The following is a 17,681-nucleotide window of genomic DNA, read 5'->3' on the forward strand; positions in this document are numbered from 1 at the left end:
ATGGGCTTCTTCCTCCTTCCTTTCCAGTCTTGATAAAGGGTCTTGGCTCAAAACATCAGCTGTTTATTTCTTTTTGTTGGCGCTGCCTAACCTGCCAGGTTCCTCCAGCACTTTGTGCGTGTTACTCTGAATTTAAAATGCTATTCACTTAAAGCTTTTAATGCTGCAGTTGCTTTTGTTTTTTTAAATCCTTCACAAACAGAACCTGCAACACCAATGTTATCTCTAGTGGATTCAGGGGACACAGTTTTAATTGTTTCAGGGAGAATAAAAGGTGCCTGCACCTTTCTTGCTCGATAACTTTGTTTGGAGGATTAATTTTTTTGTCTGTAAAAGAAGTGACACAGTTTCACCACCAGACGGGATAAATTCCAAATGCCCAATTGCGTAATAGACAGGGCATATGATAATATTAAATAAATCAAGTATAGAGATTGATCTATTAATGGGTGTTGTGATCATCCTTTCTGGATTAGAGGCCCCCAACTGATTAAAGCAGCTCCCAGTTAGCTCTAGAGATTGGACTTAGCTCACAGCCAGTTATTTCAGTACAAGTTGTGCAAAAACTTCTTGAAAATTCAAAATGTGTTTGTTGAGTCAGGCACTATTGTAGGTTACCTATTTGAAGTGGCTAATGATTAACAATGAACCAGTTTCACCAATAGTCCAAACAGAAAGTAGAATATTTTAAAATGCCACAAATGATACAAACACAATACATATCCCACAAGGACTTTCTTCCCGGTTGAACAATCATCCGGGTTGCTTCAGATTTTACATGAGAGGAACAGGGGTTGCCCATTCACAGCTGAATTTGCTGGGTGAATCCCCTTCCTTGCCTCAATAACAGAGCAGTGAACACACACATGCAAATTTAACATGCATTTGCATGCACTTTAAAGGAAAATATTTTCCAAAAGCGAATGTATTATTAGAAATGCAAATAAGGAATGCATCGACTAATTAATCTAGCTCTTTAGTGAAAATGCTGCCGGACTTGTCATGCCTGCAGCTGCACACAAAAAACTCTTCACTTCCCTGTTTAGAAAAGCTTCCTTTCAAAGTGCTTTTATTTGCCTGTGAGGTTAAACATTATCTTTCATTCTACTGAAATGGCAAAGAAAATTGCATTCTTCATTTTACACCTGTTTGCGTTCATATGACCTTATTATTTTCCTGGTGCAGCTGACAGCTAAAGCACTTTCTGTACTGAATGAACTGGTGTTTGGTTCCAAGAAAGAGTGTGTCAACATAAGGTACCAGGTCGGGGCCAGAAATGAGAGAGCAGTTTGCAGAAAGTATAGTCAGTACTTAGATGGAATGTGCCAGGAGTTATTTGGATACAGAATACATGATTGGGACCACATGCACTTGAGAATTATAATCCTTGTGTCACGAGATTTTGTTTTCAGGAATAAACCATCGTCCGCAGAGGTGCTGGCTCTTACACTATGTCAGATATCAAAGTATTCCCCCGATACTTGTTGCAATACTTCAGCTGCATTTGTTTTTGACAAGACTGCATTACAATAATGCTGCTTTGTCAAAAATCAGTATGACTATAGAGTGCATTCCTTCAATGTTACTCTAGGAAATGTAAACATGATCGGAAGAGAGAGAGAGAGAGAGGGAGAGAGCTAATGGGAAGGGCTAGGGAAATGGCAGAAGTAAAGAGCTGCAAGACGGGACAGAGATGGAAAGCACCAGACTAGAGGTTGAGCAATCACTTCCAGACATGTGTCTTGGAATCTGGCAAAGACACAGTGAAGCCTAATGACTAAGTCTACTGACTGGTATGTTATTTACACACACAGACCAGGAAGGTTCAAGTTACAACTCTGCTCTGTGCTGAGTTAGCTCGCTCCAACTGGGACAGCAAAAGGATGTTAAAATGAGTTCCTGTTCCTACAGATTTTGAAGGAAACGAAATGTTATCCTATTCCTGTATTTATTTATAATGATTAAAGATTAGCTTTATTTGTCATGTGCATGTTAAAACGGGCTGTGAAATGTGTTGTTTACAGCAAATCAAATCAGCGAGTATTCAGCCGGGCAGCCCTCAAGTGTCACCACGCTTCTGGTGCCAACATAGTATGCCCACAACTCACCCACCCTAACCACACGCCTTTGGAATGTGCCTGGAAACCGGAACACCCGGAGGGAACCTAGAGCTTCATGGGGAAAACGTACTAACTCCTTACACGCAGCGGCGGAAGTTGAATCCCGATCTTACAGTTGGCGCTGTAAATCGTTGTGTTAACTTCAATGCTACAGTGTCTATACCCCTCCACTGTGAGCCTATATGTGGCTTTGGGAGAATTCCTCACTTCCTACAACCCCCGATCTCTCACATGCTCATCGACTCCTCCGATACTCTCACAATACACCGACACACGGGGTCACTTATAGCAGTCTATCAAACCGCCTGCCAGCATTTCTCCGGGACCTGGGAGGAAACTGGTGCTTCTGGGATAGCCTGCAGAGTCACACGTGATGTGTATTTAATAATACAGTTATATCTGAGTAATCTTGTTTATCTATTGCTTGATTAAGCATTTTTGTTTATTTAAGTAATTAATTCCGGTTTATATGTAAAAATGCGTTAATTGCATACGTCATCACACGACTATGTGCTCGCTGAAAGAAAAGACATTGTCAGACCTGCATTCCTGGATCCCCGTATTTTCCTTCGAATTAGTTTAATGTTTCAAAGTTACAAAACATAATAAGAAGAACTTGCAAACTGCCCTCAGAGAGCCCCGAGGCCTGGATTGAATCCAAGTCATTGGAGGGGTGAGGTAGTGGCACTACTCACTGCACTGCATGTCATTTACTGTTGACATGACCTATGGCTTGAATGAGATTTCATCCAATTTGCTTTTGTAATTAATCTTGCCGAGGAATCTCCTTCTCAATTTAAACACATGCTCTCTGATATTAGTCATTTTGATCCCAGATGGAAAAAAAACAACTGTCTACTCTATTTATGCTCTCATAATCTTATAAATCTCTATCACATGTCCCGTCAGCCATTGTTGCTCCAGAGAAAACAACACAGGTGGGACAAAACACTCCTAATAGCATAAACCCATCAGCATCCTTGTAAACCTCTTCTGCACCTACTCCAAAGTTCCACATCCTTCCTATAATGAGGTGAGCAGAAATACTCAAGATGTGACTGAACCAGGGTTTTATAAAGATGCAACATAAATTTCTGACTCTTGAAATCAATGCTTTGACTAATAGAGTATAAATCTACCATATGAACCCCTTACACCATCATAGACATGTCCATTATAAGATCCTTAACCATCCTTAGCAAAGGGTTTTGCATTGCTTCAATAATATATCACCCTGTTATTTAGAGGCAGTCTATAAACAAAACAAATATGTAAATATTTATTCATTCATACACTCACAGGATACAACGATGTTAGGAAGGTTGATATTATCTCTACTCTCTACATACACATGACTGTGTGGCTAAGCGTAGCTCCAATGCCATATACAAATTGGATGCAGTTCAGATTGGCAACAACATCTCCTCCACAATCTCCATTAGCACAGGTGCACCACAAGGCTGTGTGCTTAGCCCCCTGCTCTACTCATTTTACACTTATGACTGTCCAGCTAAGCACTGCTTCAATGTCATATTAAAGTTTGCTGATGTCACCACTGTCGCTGGCCGAATCAAAGATGGTGACGAATCAGCATATAGGATTGAAGATCTGGCTGAGCGGTGCCACAACAGCAACCTGTCCCTCAATGTCAGCAAGACCAAGGAGCAGATTATTGACTTCAGGAGGAGGAAACCGGAGGTCCATGGGCCAGTCTTCATCGGAGGATCAGAGGTAGAGAGAGCTAGCAACTTTAAATTCCTCGGTGTTATCATTTCCAAGGACCTGTCCTGAACCCAGCACGTAAGTGCAATTACAAAGAAAACACGGTAGCACCTCTACTTCCTTTGGAGTTTGCGAAGATTTGACATGTCACCTAAACTTCTATAGATGTGTGGTGGAGAGTATATTGACTGGTTGCATCACAACCTGAACTTCTTTACTCCCCATACTAGACTAAGGGCTTCTCGGTTGATCTGTGCGTAGTTGCACTCTGCACTCATCAGTGAACTTGAAGCAAACACAATCGAGTGTTCAGATCCATCTTTCATAATGTGTGACAACACGGCCCCAATGCCATAAGGGGACGCATCACATGCTAGTCTGATGGGCAGGGATGGGTCATAATGGGTGCACAGTTCATCGGATTTTATTAGTCTCTTTGTTTCCTTGAATGCTTTTTTACATCTTTCTGACCATTCCCACTTTGATCCTGTCTGTAACAGTGCATTCAATGGGTGCAGCACTGTAGCAATGTTTTTGAAAACCTCCCATTTCTCTCTCTTTGCACGCAGACCATACTCACTCAGCCTGGTAAGCAGTTTACCAAAGTTCTGGAGGTGCCCTTCATCATTTTTGCCAGCCATGATGATGTCATCAAGGTAACATTGTGTTCTGGGATATCTTGGAGCACTTGGTCCATTGCTCTTTGCCAAACTGCTGGAGCTGATGCCACGCCGAAGACCAGACAATTATACTGGAACAGTCTCTTGTGAGTGTTGATTGTGAGGAATTTCCTGCTTGACTCCTCAATCTACATTTGCAGATAGGCTTGTGACAAATCAATCTTTGAAAACCTCTCCCCGACTGCCAAAGGTGCAAAAGTGTCTTTTATTTGTGGCAGGGGATACTGCACAGTACACAGCACCAGGTTGATGCTCACCGTGAAATCCCTTCACATGCGAACGGCTCCGGCCTTCCCTTTTTGATCACTGGGACAATGGGCATGACCAATTTGGAGAGAATTCCAGATGCCTTCCAGCTCTGCAGTTCAGCATCCATTTTAGGATGTAGTGTGTAAGGCACTGGACGTGCTTTATAGAATCTTGGTGTTGCTGTTTCATCCAGTTCAGTTCTGGCCTTCATGGCTTTGAGTTTACCAATCTCCTCCTCAAACAACTTCTCATTAGCATTAAGCAGCTGTGCCAGTTTTTGGTTAGTGCGACCAGTTGGGCTGCCGTTGCCTGTTGATGCCACACTGAGAGCTTTGATTGCTTGCTAGTCAAGTTGGATTTTTTTCAACCATTCGCATCCGAAAAGTGCTGGCCCTCCACTTTTCAATACTTAAAGCTCTAACTGCTGTGTTTGGCTTCCATATGCCACATTTATCTTTGGTTTGTCTTTCAGAGACTGTTTTTCACCTGTGTAGGTCTTTAGCGTCGCTGAGGTCTTCTCTAATGGTATCTTAGAAAACAGTCTGTTGTAGTCAGCCTCTGAAAAGTTTCATTTTCAGTTTTACACCAGACGCACCTATTGTGATCCATATTATATTGCTTCAGTAATACTATGCAGATCTAGGCATGACAGTTCACCTTTGTCAGTCTCTGCATTGTCTGATTCTGTTTTACATTTGGTAACTTCATGCAGTAGCTTTGTGTTTGAGACTTCACTTGGTTGTGCTTTTTGTCTGCCTTGCTCACTCTCTCTGCGAGAGCTGGCCTGTGAGACTTTCTGCAGACTTTTTCTTTGAACCAGCGGTCATTTGCATCATGAAAGGATTTGTCACGTCGATAACATCCTTGGCTTTTTGCACCATTCAGGGACATTCTGTGCATTTCACATTCTAACCTTCTTTTCTTAGTTTTGCTGCATCCTTTGCTGCAGTCTCTAATGATATTGCAATGGTTAATGTCCATTCTAAGCTTAGGCCTCTTTTTAGTGCTCTGACTTTGCATTACCACCTACAAATCTGTCCCTTAATGCATCAGAGAGTCCGTCTCTGAAGTCACAGCACTGGAAAAGTTTGCACAGTTCTGCAATGTATTCAGAAAGGCTTTCATCTTTTAATTGGTTCCTTTTGTAAAATCTGTATCTCTCAGCTATTGCCAGTGGGTTAGGGCTCAAGTGATTTTGTAAAACTGTAACAATTTTGTGGAATATCTCAGTTGCTGGCTTTTCAGGGATTACTAGGTTGTGTCAGAGACCGTACATTCCTGGGCCCATTAAGCTAAGGAGTGTAGGGGCTTTCTTTTTCTTCTCCATGTTGTTCATTTTACAATACTGTTTCACCCTCTCAATATATAACTCCCAGCCTTCATTAGTGCTATCAAATTCATCAGATTCCCTGACTGAAGACATTCCCATGTTATTTTCAATTTAAATTCAGTCTTTCACTGTTACTCACGTGTTCCTTTGGCTTTCTCATGCTGTTTAACACTAGCTGTTTTGTCCCACAACTGTTGGTGTAGTTTGTGATATTTTCTGACATTCAGGTTCATATTTGTCACCAATTGTTGTCTGTGCACAACTACATTTCGATTAAATAAAAGCATGCACACGGGTGATGGCTTTAACTTGTGTGGTTGCATTGCCACTGGTGAGAGAGAACATTCCACGTGCATAGGCAACAGCGCATAGACAGTGCTAAGGGGAGGGGGGGGGTCATTCCTCTAAAAGAAATAGATCCATACATTACACCCACCACTCAGGTCATGCTCTCTTCTCACTGTTGCCATCAGGAAGAAGGTACAGGAGTCTCAGGACTCACGCCACCAGGTTCAGGAACAGTTATTACCTGTCCACCATCAGGCTCTTGAACCAGTGGGAATTTCTCTTGTCCCATCACTGAACTGTTCCCTCAACCTATGGACCTTCAAGGACTCTTCATCTCCCATTTTGATATTTATTACATATTTATTTATCATTGGTAGTTCTTTTTCCCTTTTGGATTTGCACAGTTTGTTGTCTTTTGCACATTGGTTGTTTGTCCGTCCTGTTGGGTGCTGTCTTTCATCGGTTCTATTATGGTTCTTGGATCTACTGAGTATGCCCACAAGAAAATGAATCTCGAAGTTGTAAGTGGTGACATATATGAACTTTGATAATAAATGTACTTTGAAATTAGAACTTTGGCACTCACTGATGATGCCACTGTTGTCCAACGGATCGCAGGAGGGGATGAGTGAGTGTACAAGAACGAGGTGGGACACCTGGTTGAGCGGCACCTCAACAATAACTTCATGTTCAATGTCAGTCAAACTAAAGAACTGATTATTGACCTCAGAAGGGGAAGGAGGGTGAACACGTGCTCGTCGATACTTAAGAGGTCAGCAAAGTCCAGAGGGCAAAGCCGAAAGTCGAAGCCCAGCGACTGATGTGTCTGAAGGTAGAAAACCCAAAGGTCGCAGACCAAAGTCAGCAAGTCTGGAGTTAAGAGGCCCGAAGGTCAAGTCTGCAAGTCTGGGCCAGAGACTGGATGTTGGAGGCCCAACGTCTACAAGACTGAGAGTCCGGGGCCTGTCTGTGTGTGCACGAGGACGTAGGTGAGTGGGAAAAGGACTTGTTTTGTGTTGTTGCTGCTGTTGCTGCTTGTGGATATTAGGGTATACTATTCTGCTACTGGAATGTGTAGTGACATGTGAATGTGTAGTGGAATGTGGGATGCCCCACTGCATCCTTGTTCATGCAAATGGCAAATTAACTCTACGTTCAGATGAATCTGAATCTGTCTATGTTCAGCCTCTGGAGGCGTTGTTCATTTTGTATGCAGTTCACCTTGTGCAAACATCACTTCCTGTTCATAAGCTGCTTTTTACATGATATCCTGCATGGGTTAATTTGGATTTCGACTTGGAGCAAACATAGTAGAAAGAGATCCACCTCCATCCACTCTTAACATGCCCTTAAACAGCAATATCTGTGAATCTTAAGCTTTCTTAATATTGGCAAATACTTAGTAGATGTACTTTGAAAGTATTATGTTTATCGTTCATCACTATTAAACTATCATTGTTCCACAAGTTCACGCTAGTCCGCAGCATTGCTATAGAATGTTGCAAGTGTGCATGATCTTGTTTAACACTGACCATGAGAATAATCAATATTATTATTTAATTCAGGTGCACAGCGATTCTGTATTGAATCTAATATATGTTTTACTTAACTTTCTGCAGTTTCACAAAGTTTTCTCATTAAATTCCTGAAGAAAGCTTCTGGCTCAAGTGATTTTTGAGAATGTGTTTAACTCCCTGTCCAGCTTTGTACACAATGTACTGTGAGGGCAGTAGAGTGAATAAATAACTTGCCTCCAAAGGCACCACCATCGACTAGAGACACATCTGGATGCTGTATGCAATCAGGTTTCCAACCCCAGCGCAACAATCTGCCCTGGCAGTCAGGTCAGAATGTGGTGCACTGATCACGTCCTTGCAACGCTCAAACAAAACCAGGCTTAGCAAAGCTGGCACACGAGCCTGTGCCAGAGCTGGAGTGGCAGGAATGAGAGCAGTGTACACTAAGCATCGTGCTGAAATGCGAATTCAAGAAGCACACACAGACGTGAAGAAAGCTCCTGTACAAGCTACATTGAGGGCACTCAAAGAAGAGCTTGAAGCTACGGCTGCCTTAGCAGAGGCAGAAGTGTATGAGGCTGCAGCTGAGATAGACAGTGGTGGTTGTCTCTCTGGGAAGGTGACTGAAGAACGACTCTCGGTGTAAGCCCTCTACTATAACATGGTTGTTTAACAGACGATGAAATCGAAGAGGCAGGAATGGTAAGAACCAGCTTCCTGTCATGCTTCGCAGTAATTTTTACCCAGTCCTCCTCTTGAACTCGCATCCTCTGCTTCAGATGCAGAGCTGAATCCTTATTTAATGTAGAAACTGAGAAGATCCCAAGGTCACCCAATTCAGAACCACATGGGTGTTCACCAATTAATAGGAGCACAAAGGGGCTGAATGGAACTCCGAGTGCATCAGTGGCCCAGAAGCTACCACAGAACCAACTGCACAGCCCTCACTCGCTGCACCATTGGACATTAGTTTGAGTGAGATGCTGGGATTGGCCAGAGAAGACTAGAGGCAGAGTCAGTTCAAGGGTGGACAAGACAGTCATCCAGAGAGTGGTGGAGAATCTGGGGAGAGTAGCAAGGAGAACTGGAGAAGCAGTAACATATACAGCAAGCTGAAGCTGAATATACAGCAAGCACCAGTGGTCTCCAGGAGACTGACCCAAGAACCCATTGACACCTCAGAAGGATTAGAGTCAAATACAGTTGTAAATTCAAGGCCAGCACCTTGGGCTACTGGTTTCAGCACTACTGCAGCAGAGAATGGTGGGAGTCAGCTGAGCATCTGTCAGATGTAGCTCTTTCCCCATACGCTCTAAGGACATATCCTGGAACAACAGAAGTTGCCGGAAGCCAAGCCAATGGATTTGTTACAGAGTCAATAGGAGGGAAGGTATGCTTACCATTGCTAACACTCATTAAGTCCAACCATATTCCCACCACCAGGGATGAAATTCCAACTCCTGAAATTGCACATGGTCATCCACACCTTGAGGACAGGATTTACCCCACTTGACACCTCTGCAGAGATTCTCCTGGTGCTTGGCATCATCTGCGCACATAAGGTATGTGAACAGTACAATAGTCAGCATGATGCACCGTATGCCCAGCGACTGGACCTGGGTTGGGTTATAGTGGGTGGTCTGCCTCATTGATGCTCACCAGCCCATCGTCAGCACATTTAAGACTGCTGTCCTGAAGAATGGGCACCCAAGTCACTTCAAACCCCGTGAGAGTAGCGCCTATATGAACGTGAAGATTGTAGCAGTAGCCAGCAACAGCCTGTGCAGTAGTTGGCACATCTATAAACAACATCTCGGTGCAGTGCAACTGAAGCGGGCAGAGGTTAGAATCATTCTTGTTGTTCAAAGACAGACTTATACCAAGGAAATGGAAGTGCTCCCAATACGAAGATAGCAAAGTGAACTCTGTCCCTTTCTTGACTCCGAGGGCCTATTCTGAGTTGGAGGACATATTAAGAAAGCACAACTCACTTCAGAGGTAACTCATTCATTCGTTATTCCTGGTGACCACCATGTCACTGGTCGGCTGGTCAGACGTTACCACGAGTAAGTATGTCAAGGATGACATTTCTGAAGCAAGAACGGTTAAAGTCTATGCAGTAAGACTGTTTTCAAGACCAGTCTCTGAGGAAGTCCTTCTTTTGCCAAAGACTTGGTGAAATGATTACAAACAACACACACAAAATGCTGGTGGAACAACGAAGGGTCTCGGCCCGAAACATTGACAGTGCTTCTCCTTATAGATGCTGCCTGGCCTGCTGTGTTCCACCAGTATTTTGTGTGTGTTGTTTGAATTTCCTGCATCTGCAGATTTCCTCGTGTTTGCTCTAGTGAAATGATTATTTGACTTTTAATTTCAGTAATTAATTTTGACAACACGGATGTCAGGTGGGGAGTGTTTTACCTCTAGAGCTGCTATTTGAATTGTATGCAATTCATTTTGTTCAAACATCACTTCCTGTTCGTAAGCTGTTGTTTATGTGATTTCCTGCGTGGGTTAATTTGGATTGCAACGTAGAGCAATCACAGCCACCTTCATCCACTACTTGCCCTTGAAACAGCAATATCCGTAAGTCTTAAGTTTTCTTAACATTGGTGAACATTTAATAGATGTACTTTGAAAGAAGTATTATGTTTATCGTTCATCACAATTAAGCTATCATTGTGACACAAGTTCGCTGCAGTCCACGGCATAGCTATAGAATGTGAATGACCTCGTGAGAATAATCAATAGTATTAGTATATTCAGGTGCATGGCGATTCTGCATTGAATTGAATTGAGCTTACTTTTTACATCCTTCATGTATGTGAGTAGTAAAAATCTTTATATTACGTCTCCATCTGAATGTGCAATGTGCAGAATATAGTCATTTGTAATAAATAGTATCTACAGTAAATATAAAACAGAACAGTCAATATAGCTTAGAAATACAATTGAGTCAGTGTGAATTAAGCAGTCTGCACTGGCCGCACCCTTGAGCCTTTCTTTCCCATCGCTTGACTCCGGCCAAGAGGAATTACGACGCTGGGAACCGGGAGCTTCTGGCTGTCAAGGAGACCCTGGAGGAATGGTGACCTGGCTGGAGGGGACAGAGCATCCATTCTCGGTCTGGACAGATCACAAGAACCTCTCCTATATTCAGGATGCTAAGAGATTCAACTCTCATCAAGCCCAGTGGGCTCTCTTCTTCACCCGGTTCAAATTCATCCCCACTTATCGTCCCGGCAGCAATAATACAAAGGCTGACGCTCTCTCCCGGCAGTTCGACGGATCTGAGGACAATGCCGATCCAGAGCCCATTCTTTCTCACGCGTGTATCGCTGCTCCAGTGACCTGGGGAATAGAGGCAGAGGTGAGGGCCACCCAACAATCAGATCCAGGTCCAGATTGGGGGACCTCCCAACCGGCCGTTTGTCCCTGCTGCAGTGCGTTCCAAAGTGTTGGAATGGGGTCACTCCTCCCGTCTGCCTGGACATCTGGGAATTCAACGGACTCAGGAGTTTATAAAGAGACAATTTTGGTGGCCATCTATGTCCCAGGATGCCCACAACTTTGTATCTGCCTGTCCCACCTGCACTCGGAACAAGACAACACGGCAGCGTCCTATGGGTCTGTTATGTCCACTGCCTGTGCCCCACCTCTCAGTAGATTTCATCACTGGTCTGCCCCTGTCTAATGGAAACACCACCATTTTGGTCATTGTGGATCTATTTTCCAAGGCTGCCCACTTCATTGCCCTCCCCAAGCTCCCATTGGCTCGTGAGACTGCAACACTCACGGTTCAACATGTGTTCAGGCTCCATGGCTTTCCTCATGTCTGGTCGTGCACCACAGTTCACTTCCCGCTTTTGGAAGGCTTTCTGCTCTCTTGTAGGAGCCGCAGCCAGCCTCTTGTCTGGTTTCCACCCCCAATCTAATGGCCAGACTGAGAGAGTGAACCAGGAGTTGGAAACAGCCCTGTGTTGTCTTGCCTCTTCAAACCCCACGTCCTGGAGCTCCCAATTGGTTTGGACAGAGGTCACCCGCAATAACCTCATGTTGTCCTCCACTGGCATGTCTCCCTTTGAATGCCAGAAGGGATTCCAGCCCCCACTCTTCCCTGATCAGGAGATCGATGTAGGAGTTCCTGCTGCTGAACAGCTGATCCAGCGCTACAAACACACTTGGAGACGAGCCAGGACTTCTCTGCTGTGCACCCAGAAACAGCTTTCCCGGCAGGCTGATCGACTCCGTCGACAGGTGAGGCCATTCAAACCAGGAGAGGAGGTCTGGTTGGCATCGAGGGATCTTCCCCTGAACGTTGAAAATCGGAAATTGGCACCATGCTACATGGGACCGTTTGTAGTGGAGAAGGCTGTCAACAAGGTGTCCTATAGATTACGTCTGCCAGCATCACTGAAGACCCACCCAGTATTCCATGTTTCCCAGCTCAAACTGGTTACTACCTCTCCCCTGGCCCCAGTCACCCCACCTCCCCCTCCTCCCCGCCTGGTAGATGGTTCCCTTGTCTATACTGTGTGGTGCCTCCTGGCATCTTGCTGGGTACGTGGTAAGGTCCAGTACCTTGTGGACTAGGAAGGGTATGGCCCAGAAGAACGTACTTGGATCCCAGCGAAGGACATCTTTGGCAAGTCGCTGATCTGAGACTTCCAGTGGACACGGGTCTGTGGCACCGCAGGGGCTGCGCCTAGAGAGGGGGGCCCTGTCACAACCACGGATTCGGCAGCGCAGTAGATTCAGCAATTGCGTTTGTGAATTTGCACGTGTCAGCTAATTATTATTTAATCGTGATAGTATTTAACCCCATACTTGTCGTCGTAGTGCTGGTCGAGACTTGGACAGAGCACAGCAACGCTTCGCTTTTGTTTTGCGTCGGCCTTGCCTGAGAAATTGGACTGTGGAGGCAAATGACTCAGCAACCTCGTGCTATTGGTTTAATAATTAGACGTTCTTTTTAGCCGTAGTGTAGACTTCGTTTCCCGTCTGAGAGTTTTAGTTAACAGCCCTGTTTGGCCTAGCGTTTATTGTTTTATTTTCCCTTGAACACTGTTGGCATTAAAGTTTTGTGAACTATCGATCTGCTTCAGTGTCTCTCACTCTGCACTTGGGCCATATCCGAACCGCAGTGACAAGTACAATTCCCATACCAGGCAGTGATACAGCCAGTCAGGATGTTCTCAATTGTGCCCCTGTAGAAAGTCTCATGCCGAACTTCTTTACCTGTCTGAGGTTGAAGAGGCGCTGTTGTGCTTTTCTCACCACACTGCTGGTACTTACGTGAAACTCTTGGTGATGTGTGTACAGAGGAAGCTGTTCCTCCCCTCAACCCCAGATCCATTGATTTCAATAGGGGTGAGCCTCTCTCTGTTCCTCCTGTAGCCCACAACCAGCTCCTTTGTGTTTGTGACATTGAGAGAAAGGTTGCTTTCTTGACACCACCGTTTCAGGGTGATGACTTCTTCTCTGCAGGTTGCCTCCTTATTATTTGAGATAAGGCCAATCAATGTAGTATCATCTGTAAATTTAATTAGCAGATTGGAGCTGTGGGTGGCAACACAGTCATGGGTGTACAGAGAGTAAAGAAGAGGGCTTAGGACACCGTCCTGGAGGGCTCCTGTGTTGAGGGTCAGAGGGGCAGAGGTGAAGGAGCCCACTCTTACCACCTATTGAATCTAATACATGTTTTACTTTACTTTCAGCAGCTTCACAAAGTTTTCTCATTTAAAACTCTGAAGAAAGCTTCTGGCTTGAGTGATTATTGAGAAGGTGTTTAATTCCCTCCCCAGCTTTGTATACAATGTACTGAGAGGGCAGGGGAGTCTATGTTAGTCAATTCAGCTGTGGAGATGGTCAGCAGTTTTACACTTCTGAGCAGTGTAAACGTTCCTATTATTGACACCACCAGATTTATTGGACCAGTTATTACCAGATCTATTTAATTAATATGGTGGGATGTAAACTCATCTCTCTGGATCCATGGCCAAAGCTTCTGGATACCAGTCCCTTGGTTTAACCACACAACCTCTAATACAACGTGCTTTCCTGGATTTTCTTGATTGGTAGCCCGTGCCGGGATGCAGCTCAATATTCATCAGACGTTTTGCCTTAATGGGTCATACCCCATGTGTCAACTTTGATGGAATGGAGGACGAGTGTGTGAGTATCTCTGAAGAGTGAATCTGACCTGGTCTGATGGCTGTTTCTTTTTGCAGGGAACACTAAATAGATAGGAATCGTGGCTGATAGTTCCCTCCCCCCTCCACACACACCATTCCTCATCACCTCCACACTGCCCCACTGGGGAGCACTGGGGTCCATTTATATTTAAATCATGACAGACAGAGTGGCAAGACCAATTATGTGTGAAATAGATTCATATCCTTTCTCTGCATATTACTTCTCCAGAAGCAGCAGAACTTCTTAAGCTTCTGTTTTAATGAAAGGTCCAGAAATCGCCTCCTTTTGATCTCCTTTCAATTGTTATGTATTTTTAAATTCTGTCCAATAGCACAGAGTGAACTAATTTTGACCTGCTTTGTTTACTGGTTGAAGAACATGATATGGGCAAAGAACATGGAGAGCACCCTGCAAGGCCAAAAAAAGCAGCTTTTCTTTTGGCATCAACACCATTGGCTTACCACTGATGTTCTGCAGGTGAACCTGGCTTGGATGCAGAGACTAATTGCCCTGTTTTTGACTCCATTCTCTGCCATCCCAATATGATCACAGACAAAAACAAAACACAACGGCACTGCTGCAAATAACTGAAGCACAGCAGCCAAGAAATAGTTAAATTCAGCCCACACGTTCACGGGCAATGGTAGTCTTTGACATTTTTAATCTTTACATAATTATTTCCAGATTTAAAGCAGGGAGTTTTGTTTCATTTATCTATTATTACGAAAAATTGTTTCTCTTAGAGGAACTTGATGCACAATTTGCCAAATGTAAAAAAATAAGTTTCATTTTCAGCCAGAAGAAAAGAGACTCACTCTACACATGTTGAAGCTATTTATAGAGGAGCTGCAGTTCAAGTCAGAGTCATGGAATCTTACAGCTTTCAAACAGGCCATTCGATCCATCTCATCCATGCTGAACCGTTGGCATCCCTCTGTATGAATTCAGTTTCCCAGCATTCGGTCTATATTCCTCTGGCGCCAAGGCAACTTAAGTGCTTAAATGCTGTCATTGACCAGGATTCAACCACTCTTTTAGGCATTGTATTCCAAGTACTTCTCTCAGGCTGGAGAAGGTTCGCCTCATATGTTCTCTAAATCTCTTCCAGGATATCCATAAATCTATGTCCTCTGGCGATGAAATGTCTACCCTTCCTGTACCCCTCATAATTTTATATACCTCAATCATACAGTATCCCCTCTTAACCTCCTCATATCTAGTTTTTCCTTATAACTGAACAGTTCCGTCCAAGGCAATATACTGGTGAATCTCCTCTGTGTCTTCTCCACCTCTGTCACATCCTTCCTAAAGCATGATGATCAGAACTGAATGGAATAACCCAGTTAAGGTCTAATCAAGGTTGGAACATACAGTAATCCACCCGACTACTGTATTCAATGCCTGGCCACTATTCCACACTATTCCATATTTATCTACCTTCAAGGACTTTGATCTTCAATGCTTCCTAAGACCTAATCACTTATGGTATGCACCCTAGAATCATTAGTACTCCCAACGTCATCAGCTCACATTTACCTGGATTAAATTCCATCTACCACGTCACCAAAACATTAGTATCTCTCAGCAGCTTACTATCACACTATCAGGAACGTTGTGTTTCCAAGAGCTTACTGATCACAACTCCCACATTCATATCCAACTCATTCATGTATGCTACTTACAGCAAGGGTCACAGTACTGATCCTTGTGGGCCATTACTGGTCACCAGCACTCAATCATAAAACAACTCTTCCCTGGCACTCTCCGTCTCCTATTGCCAAGCCAGTTCTAGATCCAGTTTTCCAATTTTCCACGCATCCCAGGCCCTTACCTTCTGAACCAATCTCCTATGTGGGACCTTATTAATGAGTTACAGGAGTTCACATCAATCATATGCACCCATAAGACCATAAGATATAGGAGGAGAGGTAGGCCATTTGGCCCATTGAGTCCGCTCTGCCATTCAATTATGGGCTGACCCAATTCTTCCCGTCACCCCACTCTCCTGCCTTCTCCCCATACCTTTTGATGGCCTGGCTAATCAGGAACCTATCTATCTCTGCCTTAAATGCACCAAATGACTTGGCTTCTACAGCCACTCGTGGCAACAAATTCCACAGATTTACCACCCTCTGGCTAAAGTAATTTCTACACATCTCTATTCTAACGAACTTCAATCCTGAAGTTTTGCCCTATTGTCCTAGGCTCTCCTACCATGGGAAATACCTTTGCCGTATCTAATCTGTTCAGGCCTTTTAACATTCAGAATGTTTCTATGAGTTTCTCCCTCATTCTCCTGAACCTAGGGAATACAGCAACAAGAGCTGCCAGATGTTCCTTATATGGTAACCCTTTCATTCCTGAAATCATTCTCGTGAATCTTCTCTGAACCCTCTCCAATGTCAGTATATCCTTTCTAAATTAAGGAGCCCAAAGCTGCACACAATACTCCCAGTGTGGTCTCACAAGTGCCTTATAGGACTCAACATCACATCCCTGCTCTTATATTCTATACCTCTAGAAATGAATGCCAACATTGCATTCACCTTCTTCACCAACAACTCAACCTGGAGGTTAACCTTCACAGTATTCTGCACAAGGACTCACAAGTCCCTTAGCATCTCTGCATTTTGAATTCTCTCCCCATCTAAATAATAGTCTGCCTGTTTATTTCTTCCACCAAAGTGCATGACCACACACTTTCCAACATTGTATTTCATTTGCCACTTCTTTGCCCATTCCCCTAAATTATCTAAGTCTCTCTGCAGGCTCTCTGTTTCCACAACACTACCCACTCCTCCACCTATCTGTGTATCATTAGCAAATCCCAGAGTCCAAATCATTGGCAAACATCATAAAAAGCAGCGGTCCCAACACCAACCCCTGTGGAACTGGCAGCCAGCCAGAATAGGATCTTTTTATTCTCACTCTCTGTTTTTTGCTGATCAACCAATGCTCCACCCATCCTAGTAACTCCCATGTAATTCTATGGGCTCTTATCTTGCTAAGCAGCCTCATGTGCGGCATCTTGTCAAAGGCCTTCTGAAAATCCAAGTACACCACATCTACTACATCTCCTTTGTCTACCCTGTTTGTAATTTCCTCAAAAAATTGCAGTAGGTTAGTTAGTCAGGATTTTCCTTTCAGGAAACCATGCTGGCTTTGGCCTATCTTGTCATGTGCCTCCAGGTATAGGCTAACAGGTCTATAGTTTCCTTTCTGCTGCCTCCCACCCTTCTTAAATAGCGGAGTAACATTTGCAATTTTCCAGTCATCCGGTACGATCCCAGAATCTCGATTCTTAAAAGATCATTGTTAATGCGTCCGCAATCTCTCCAGATACTTCCTTCAGAACCTGAGGGTGCATTCCATCAGGTCCAGGAGATTTATTCACCCTCAGACCATTAAGCCTCCTGAGCACCTTCTCAGTTGTAATTTTCACTGCACATGCTTCACTTCCCTGACACTCTTGAATGTCCAGTACACTGCAGATGTCTTCCACTATGAAGACTGATGCAAAATACGCATTCAGTTCCTCTGTCATCTCTGTGACTCTCATTACAATATCTCCAGCATC

The 17,681-nt window shown here is 44.0% G+C and overlaps 1 long non-coding RNA gene across 1 annotated transcript in view; it reads left to right on the forward strand.

Annotated features, from left to right (window-relative positions):
* Nucleotides 1–10,394: 10,394 nt before the first annotated feature.
* LOC140737394 (uncharacterized) overlaps nt 10,395–17,681 on the forward strand; it is a 29,785-nt gene continuing 22,498 nt past the window's right edge. The window contains exon 1 of the long non-coding RNA XR_012101133.1: nt 10,395–10,495. This is a non-coding gene — a long non-coding RNA (uncharacterized lncRNA). The remainder of the gene's footprint in view (nt 10,496–17,681) is intronic.

The sequence above is a fragment of the Hemitrygon akajei genome, chromosome 2, assembly GCF_048418815.1.
Source record: "Hemitrygon akajei chromosome 2, sHemAka1.3, whole genome shotgun sequence".
Taxonomy (NCBI): Eukaryota; Metazoa; Chordata; class Chondrichthyes; order Myliobatiformes; family Dasyatidae; genus Hemitrygon; species Hemitrygon akajei.